Below are 8,839 nucleotides of genomic sequence, written 5' to 3'. Positions count from 1 at the left end.
CAGTTCCTGCTGCAGAGCTGCCTCCAGAGCTGCTGCAGCAACCCTCTGCTGTGTGTGCACCATCCCTGCTGCCACATGAGGGGAACACCAGTGTTATCAGACGCTGTCACATGGCCCTGCAAACCCTGTGTGAGGACACGGCAAAGCCCAGCCTGACCTCCTTTCACCCCTCCCACACCTCCATTGACTGCACACATGGCCCTTCTCACCCCCAAGGAGTCACCTGAGGTCCCCAGCAATCCCCTGAAACAGCAAAGCAGAACAAAGAGCAGGGCCAAGGCAGTTACAACAGATTCCTCCATTCCCTGTGCAACAAGGAATAGTGAGAGGTATATTTTCTCCATGCCAGTAATGAGGAAACCTCTTCTGCTCCCCTCATTCAGCAGCACTTGCATCAATGAGATGCCTGGGTGACCCAAAAGCTTCTATGTGATACATTTCATTGCAAACCCCACCAAAACGAATGTGACTGATGGGAGCAACCTTCTGGGCTTACTCAAAGTTAAACAGCCTCTGGGAGAACAGAAGACAGATCTCCACATCACAACATCCGCATGCAGCAAACTCCCAGGGCTACACAGGTGTGAAAGGACCTCTGGGAGATGGGCTGTGCATGGGAAGGTCTCTTGCTAAAGTCCAGCAGCTATTTTAGCTAAAACCTCAGTTAACACAGCCTCAATTTTTTCTGTCACTGCTGAGATGGAAGCTGCTAGCAAAAAACCAAGGGAACCCTGCAGCAGGACTTCAGCTCAGGCTATCTGCAATGGAAGGCTGGACAACTCAAAATGCAGATGGTTGACGCTTGTAGGTATTCCCACTAGGGAAGGGGGATTGGGGGAGAGATGTGGCATCTCCCCCCTTGCTCAGTTGCTTTCTGAGGAATGAACAGTTTAATCTGCTTTCACCAGGCACCTGAGTGCAGGAGCTGCCTGCAAATCCCAGGAACATTTCTAAAAAATATGTAAAAGACTCTCTGTGTCACATGCCTCAGAAGAGGTGTCTTTACAGATACACACAGGTGACCCAGACACAAGAATTGTTAAAAAACACAATAATCTGAGCCCGTTGACACCAGCACAGATAAAGGGGCCAGAAGGTGTGAGGACAGAAACTCAGGAGAAGGCAGGAGGTGGTGGCAAGGCTGTTTCAGCAACAGGGAGAAGAATGAGGAAGACCAGCAGGATCCCACAGCCAGCAGCCCGATCAGATAACTCCTGATAGAGAAGGCAGCGGATCCAGCTGGCACTGCCTCAATGCAGACTAAGCATCAGGTGTCGGAGCTCACATGCCAAGGCCCTGCCTCCCATGCAGACCCTGGCAGCCATTCAAGTATCTCAGAAATCTTCTCTGGGCAGACTACAAGGGAAGCAGAGATAAGACACATACAGACAAACACACCAGGGCAGGAAGGAGCTGCGCTTCGGGGCTCCCCTGCCCTTTGCAAAGAAGTCCTGAGTTGTGTGACACGAGATGGCAAGATTGTCATTCAGATCCTCAAATATGAAATGCTGCTCTAGGAGTAACACCTGATCTGAATCTGGATTTGGGTTAAGGCTGCAAGACTGGATGAGATGCCTGGCAAGGACAAAGCTCAGTTGAAGAGTGCTTTTAGAACTCAGTTCATATTTAAAAGGGGAAATAAAATAATTTTTAGGGTCCCACACTAAGCAACCAGGCAGCAGGGAGCTAGAATTCCTCCTTACTGCCTGTTACCCATACAGAATCATGCTTGACCAGGTGGAAATCTCCTTCAGAAATCTGTCCTCAAAAAGCTCCACAAAACAGGGATGGGAAGGGGTAGAACTGCTCTCAAAAGAACTGCCAGACCCCATAGCAACGGGACGAAATCTTTCTTCTGGGACGCAGAAAACGTGACCTCACCTGATCCCTCTCTCCAGACAGCTAGAAAGCGGAAGGTCTCAGAAAAAGAAATAAGCTTGATGCTTTTTAAACCTATCTGTCTGCAGACTCGACTTAGCAAACAGTGTGTTCAGTTGTTTGTGGAACAGAGTACCTGTAGCTGTAACTGCAGAAATGTAACATACCATGAAGTGCTCAGAGATGACAATGGGAGAATTTTGCTTCAAATAACACTTTTTTTGCCAAACCTCTGCTCTTAATTTTATCTCTTAACTGAAATCTACTCCTCAAATTGTAAATCCGTGATATCTGATGGGCTAAAACAGGTTTTACACACTGATAGCATCAGGAGTTTTTAAATTTACCAAGGCTTATCAAAGTCTCAGGTTGCTTGGTTTCTTCAGAGCCTGGAAAAGTTTTCCAAAACTCAGTTCCCTGCTGGTGTAAATATTGTTTGGCAGCATCAGAAAGGCTTTCCAAGGGGAAGCGAGACAGACTAGAGCTCCTGTCTCTTTGAACCCCCGCCAAGTGCATCTTAAATTACAAACTTACAGACTAGTGTGGTCCTGCTATTGATGAGAGTTTAAAGAGAATGTAAAGCACAATGACACTGATCTTCTGTTTAATTCCCACACAAACCAGATAATTGGATACAGAAGATTCAAATAAAAACTGAATATTTGACAATACAAAAATGAGAGGGAAAAAAAGCAGCTATGCAAAATTACTGCATTCTCAATGATTCCTGTGAAACAACTAAAAATGACCCAGAGATTTAATTAGTCTTGGAAAACATTCTTCCCATAAAATCATGATAAGGGAAAATGTGAATCTTGCTATGTCTAAACAATCAACAACTATTGAAACAAAGAATAAGGAAGCTTGATACTTAAACTGAAACATCAGTCTTCATAGTCAAAGCGTACAAAAGAATGTGGTAATTTATTTTAGGGCAAAATGTCGGCACTAATAAGTAGGTAAAACCACTGGAAAATATGGCAAACCCAAATAACTCATAGGCTTCAAGGCCTGAATGAATCACTTCTGTCGTTCAATCCAACTGCCCAGAGTCTCGCGTCTTATTCTTTTTTTAAAGTAGTCTCATTTAAGAAACTGACTCTTCGATTCCCATATCGCCACATCAGGATTTCAGATTGTTTAGTTAACAGCCATTTGGAGAGTTTTAAAACCTTCTGCAGCCCAGCTACTGCAGTTCTTACTCCGCAGGAAAGCACTTTTTGGACGCGTCACCTGAGCATTTCAGTTTTAGATTAAAGGCCTCCTCCCTGCTTTGAACTTTGCAGACTTCAGGGATTGCCAGCACCAGTCTCAACCATGGCTTAGGTAAAAGAATTTGACCTTAGATCTCGAATAAGCTACCTGCACTCTGGAAGAAGCTGAAATTGAGACAACACAGCAGGGAGTAATAAGATTAAAAGCGTTGCTAACTGTGCTTAACTTCAGTGACTCTTTGTTTTGGAGAGGTATCTGGGCTTAAAACGCTTGGGCAGCTGCACTGGCTGCCTGCCAGAAGGAAGTTCACAGCAAAGCTGTTTGCACAGCATCAGCCTATTTTTAGTCTATGGTTTGGAAGGGAGTTTCTTCCTCCCTCTGCCCCAAGCCTCTGAAATGCTCTCCACTGGCAGGCAGGAGCCTGATGGGAGTCTTTGCACAGGAATATGGGATTTCTTTAGGCCAGCAGTATGAAATTGGGTCTTGCACGTGTGCCAAGCAACCTGCACGTCTACTGAGGGAATGAAAAGCCGGGCAGCACTAGCCCTGGTTGCTCTCATCTCAGCTGGAATGTTGTTTTAGGAAAAATAGAAGCAGAGAACTTGGTTAAAACAGAGTAAGATACCATCTCTGGCAAAAATTCAGATAAAGGTTTAAGATTCCTGCCACAGTAACTGGGTAAGAGATCAGGCACTCCAAACTCTGTATCGTCCCAGCGCACATACACACACAATTAAGAAGCATCAAGGAACTGTCTCTGTAAAGTAATGCTGTCACTTCGCTTATTCTTACACAACAAAAATGTACATTTAAGGTGTGGGACACATTCACTCAAAAAGCTGGAATGCTCAAGTCCTCCCAAAAATTTGAAATGGAAGAGTGGAGAGTGCCTTACGCTGGGCGGTGTCGGACAGTCTGTACTAACTATGCAGACGTGGGCCACTCCACAAAAACATGCCAGTGTGCCCACATGTTATTACCATAAGTGCTATTTTAAAAGAAGGGATGAAAAAGGAAACACATGGCTGTGAGCCTCGAGGCAGCACAGCTTTGCCAGCGCACTGTTTGCTCCAGAGCAGTTGTGACTCCCTCACAGGCCTTTGTGTGAGTGTAAGAGGGCAGGGTATGAGATACGAGCTGGGAGGAACCTGCAGTTGGCCTTATCCCCCTGCACCTCCAACCCTCATCTGCACTAGCCTCATAACATGCCCACTGACTCTTCCTTTAAAATCTCAAATTCCAGAGATTCCACAAAGGAAGGGTAATCCAGAGCTTCCCTCTTCCTGCTGTTAAGGCCAGTCACCCATTCAGATGTCTCAGCTCAATGTCTCCTGCTGCAATAGAATCTATTTCTCTCGTTCTACCTATATCAGAGGGAGAAAATGTTTATTTCCTCCTTTGCAATTATCTCTAACTGATTTGAAAATGCCTCTACCATTATCTTGAAACAAGCCTGTAACCCCTCTCATTGCTCTTCTCTGGTTATCTCCAGCTGCTCCACATTTTCCACAAAGTCCAGTAGATACAGATGGATATCACCTTCCAAGAAAGGCTTTCTTTCTCCTACCACATAAGGAAGAAGGACCATGCCATGTATCTTACAGACTAAGTTCCTGTTCATACATTCCACAACAACATTTGGGTTTTTTTCAGGAACAGGATGCAGTTGAATCACGTTCAGCTGGTGACTGGCTGTAACCCCAGGAGAACCCTTCTGTACAACTGCTACTGTAGCAGCCTGTCCTGTCCCATCCTGTATTTGTTCAGCTGATCGTGGCCTCTGCTGAAATGTACAAATACCCATTTGTCAAATCCGTTTTAGCTGCATTTAGTGAATCACATGCTAACTTTTGAATTTGTCAAGTTCACTTTGAATTGTCCTCTGCTCAGTTAAGTAGTTAGCTCAAGTCTGGTGCTCTCTACAATTTAATCACCATAGGCCATCTCTAAAGTGTTAATGCAAATACCAAATAATCTATCAGAGCGGGACTGCAGAGAATCTCACTCAATATATCCTTGTGCTCTGTGAATTATTAATAATTACTCTGAGTAGGGTTTTCCAAACAGGGTTTATAACCTCATTTTTAAATTGGTGTCAGTACACATTTCCCTGCTTTCTTACAGAGTCACTTAAAATAAAGCTGTGCCCACTGCTCCTCCTCTGCTCAAGCAGCTTGTTACCTTGCAGTAGACTGACAAGATTTGATCTTTCTTTTAGAAGCTCTCCAATAGTTTCCCTTTTCTATTAATTTTCCAGTTTAAACTACTGACCCTGAGCTCTGAACAGGCAGGAGGAAGCAGAGACAAGCTGAGCCTTCCGAGGTTACAGCAACTCCCTTTGTCTCTAATGTTTGGAAGTAATTTACCATATGGGGTATCTCATTTAGGCACAGGGACAACTACAGCTGAGCTTGTGCTGCAACGCCTTACACAGGGCAGAGTAAGCAGAGCTTGTGTGAGGACATGAGAGCCCTCAGAGCATTCACTGCTCTGCCCTGACGTCACACAACACAAGGACAATGAAAGTCTTCTGCTCTTGTGCCTGTGGGCCCCCCCTCCATTGCTCCAAGATTTCAATGACCAGCTATTCCAGTGAGAAATCACATCCATGAAACTGGAAAGCTCCTTCACAATATCCTGCGCTTCCTTCAAAGATCTCAGCCAACTGAATTAAAACCAAAAAACCATTCAGCACATAAAGTAAGTATGCATCCAGTAATGATTTCTATGGCATCAAAAGCCATTTGGTGAAACTACTCCCAGCATTAACTTTGATAATAAAAGTCTTAAATTAACTTCTTCAGGAAACCTTTGCAAAGATGGCTGTGGAATCACAGCATCAATAATTACACTCTGGGGTTGTTCTGTGGAAGGCCAGGAGCTGGACTCAGTGATCCTTGTGTGTCCTTTCCAACTCGGGATAGTCTGTGATTCTCTGCCTTAATCAGTAAGACCCAATCATTTGGCAACTTCCTAACTGAACATGATGACTAACAATTTTTTCCTGACACCAAAGTCTGTGCTGACTGGGGATATGATTGTTTTCAGGTCACAGTAATTACCTACTACGCTCTTTAAATCAACTCCTTGTTTAAGGTGATGACATAATAAATATTCATATGACATAAAATATTCATCGATAGACCAACAGTGCCCTTCCTCCTTTGGGGTTTTCCCAGCACATTTCTTGATACTTTAAAAATCACTGAAAGGTATTGCTGTCTACTCAAGGCAGTTACATACTTGGACAAATCCAGCAATTTCCCAGTGATCCTTTGTTTTGTTAATCTCTTATGCTACATCTCTATGGTTCTAAAGTGCATCTGGATGCAGCTGCTTGTCTGCAGTGTGACTATTCACGCTGCTGTTGAATCCCAGCCAGCAGCTCAGCCCCACACAGCTGCTCACTCACTGCTTTTCCCAGTGGGATGGAGGAGAGAACTGGAAGAGGTTAACTGAGCAAACTCATGGGTTGAGATAAGGACAGTTTGATGAGGCAGAGAAGGAAGAATATAATAATGATGGTGATTATAAGGATAAAATACTTAGAATATAAAAACAAGTGATGCACAATGCAACTCTCACCACTCGCTGATGGGTGCCCAGCCAGTTCCCGAGCAGTGCCCCAGCAAACTCTCTCCCCCAGTTTATGAACTGAGCATGTGCCATATAATATGGAATATCCCTTTGGGTCAGCTGTCCTGGCTCCCTGCCCTCCCAGCTTCTCCTGTCCTCCAACTGAAAAGTCCTTGACTTAGTCTAAACACTACTTAGCAACAACTAAACCATCAGTGTGTTATCAACTGTATTCTTATACTGAATCCACACCACAGCACTGTGCCAGCTGCTAGAAGAAAATTAACTCTATCCCAGCTGAAACCAGGACATATGACATACCCTGCATTCCCTTGGTGCCTTAGTCTAAATGAATTCACTCCTGAAAAAGAAAAAAAAAAGGAGAAAAAAAGAAAAAAGAAAAGAGTTCTTGAAAGGTGAGAAAGGGAACCTTCAGTGAGTCAGTCACTTTGCATTATTAACCAGTGGTAAATCCAAAGCAGCTTCCCCAGGGCACAGAGTCAAGAACACAAGCAGTTACCATTAAGTTGCATAATAAAAGCATGATGCCTTCTCATCTCTCTCCTGGTAACATCTTCCTGGGCCTGTAACTTCAATAGGAAATGCTGCATTTATGCATTAAAATGACAGTTTTAAAATGTTATACTTTCAGAAAAAGGACAGATATGCAAATATGAAATTCATAACTCATTTATTGAATATATATATGCAAGGATACCAATAAAAAGAAACTAATACTGCAAACTACAACTTTGGAAGTAAAGCCAATATAACAGGAACAAAATATACATAACATTGTAGATAGGAATGCATTTACCCTCTTCCATACATTCCTTGTCTTTACACCTACTGTAAATGTATGCTAAGAGCAAAAGCTGCAAACGTTGGCCTAACCTGAGTGCTTTCTGACAAGCAACAGCTCTCCAGGATTCATTAAGGGCTAAGATGTCACTGCTCACTAATGGCTGTGCATACATATGCATGTATAGGATCTGCTTCACCAAGTATATAAATCAAGGGCTGTGTTCTGGTTTATTTCCCCCTCCATCATTAGTATAGTGGAATCTGATTCTGGTGACATGGAAGAAGAACTACTAATTGCTATCATGTACTTTCAGTTCTCTTCAGATTAATTTCATCTAATGAGGAATAATTTTCTTGTCAATCCAATTCAGCATATTAATATTTCTGGAATGCACTGATTATCACCTGCCAGATAAGTCTGATATTTCAAATAGATTATCACCTCTTCCTTTTTCACCCTGGTTTAGCATGAAGTTATTTTTCATATAAGGCAGCAATAAGAGGCAAACTCTTCTGTTACATTACACTTTAAGGCCAGATTTGGCAGATTCAAATCACTGTAGACCAGCACAGCTCTGTGCCTAAAGATCACTCTGTGGAGTGTAGGTGTGACTCCTACTAGAGCCTTAACACTGAACCTCCTGTGGATCAACACCTGCTGAAGGAGTAGATGTTTTGATCACCTGATTGATTTCATCCTACTGAGCTGCACTGACACTGAACCAGCCTCTCGCCCTTCCCTGAACTGGAGTGACAGCACAGCCCACTGCTACAGGGTTTGGGACACCTTGGGACTCTGGCATTACACCAGCTGTATCCTCAGGTTACTTGGACAATATCCTTGTGAGGCCTGTCCTTCCTTGGTACAGTCCTTTCCTGGAATAGCACAACAGCAGATCTGTTAACAGAGACACAGTGAGGTGGGGAGATCTCCTAATGCAGAGATACAGGGAGCTGGGGAGAAACCTCCCTTCTCAGAGGGTTCCAGGCATCTTAAACAGCACACACTCCTCTGGTGAGCAAAAGAAATGCCCAAAGGCAAAAAAAAATAATAATAATTAAAAAAAATTAAATAAAGTGAAACCAGTTTCATAGGACGAGTTTTGTTGAATTCATGAGTCTCTGATTGTGAGATGAAAGCAGAAGGTGCCTATTAAAAAAAATTCTCAGTAATTAATTGACTGTATTAATTTAACTAGCTAATTTAAACATACCTAGTTCACCTATAGAGCACTTTCATTACTTCTAACATTTCTGGGAAGGCAGTAGATGCTCCAGAATAATCTTCAATATATGCTTCCAAAGATTACATTGCTTTACCAAAAAAAAAAAAAAAAAAAAAAAAAAAAAAAAAAAAAAAAAAAAA

This window comes from Empidonax traillii, unplaced genomic scaffold (genome assembly GCF_003031625.1).
Source record: "Empidonax traillii isolate 1590-97213 ecotype Southwest subspecies unplaced genomic scaffold, ASM303162v1 scaffold20:size5563877, whole genome shotgun sequence".
NCBI lineage: Eukaryota > Metazoa > Chordata > Aves > Passeriformes > Tyrannidae > Empidonax > Empidonax traillii.
This window is presented reverse-complemented; position numbering follows the sequence as displayed.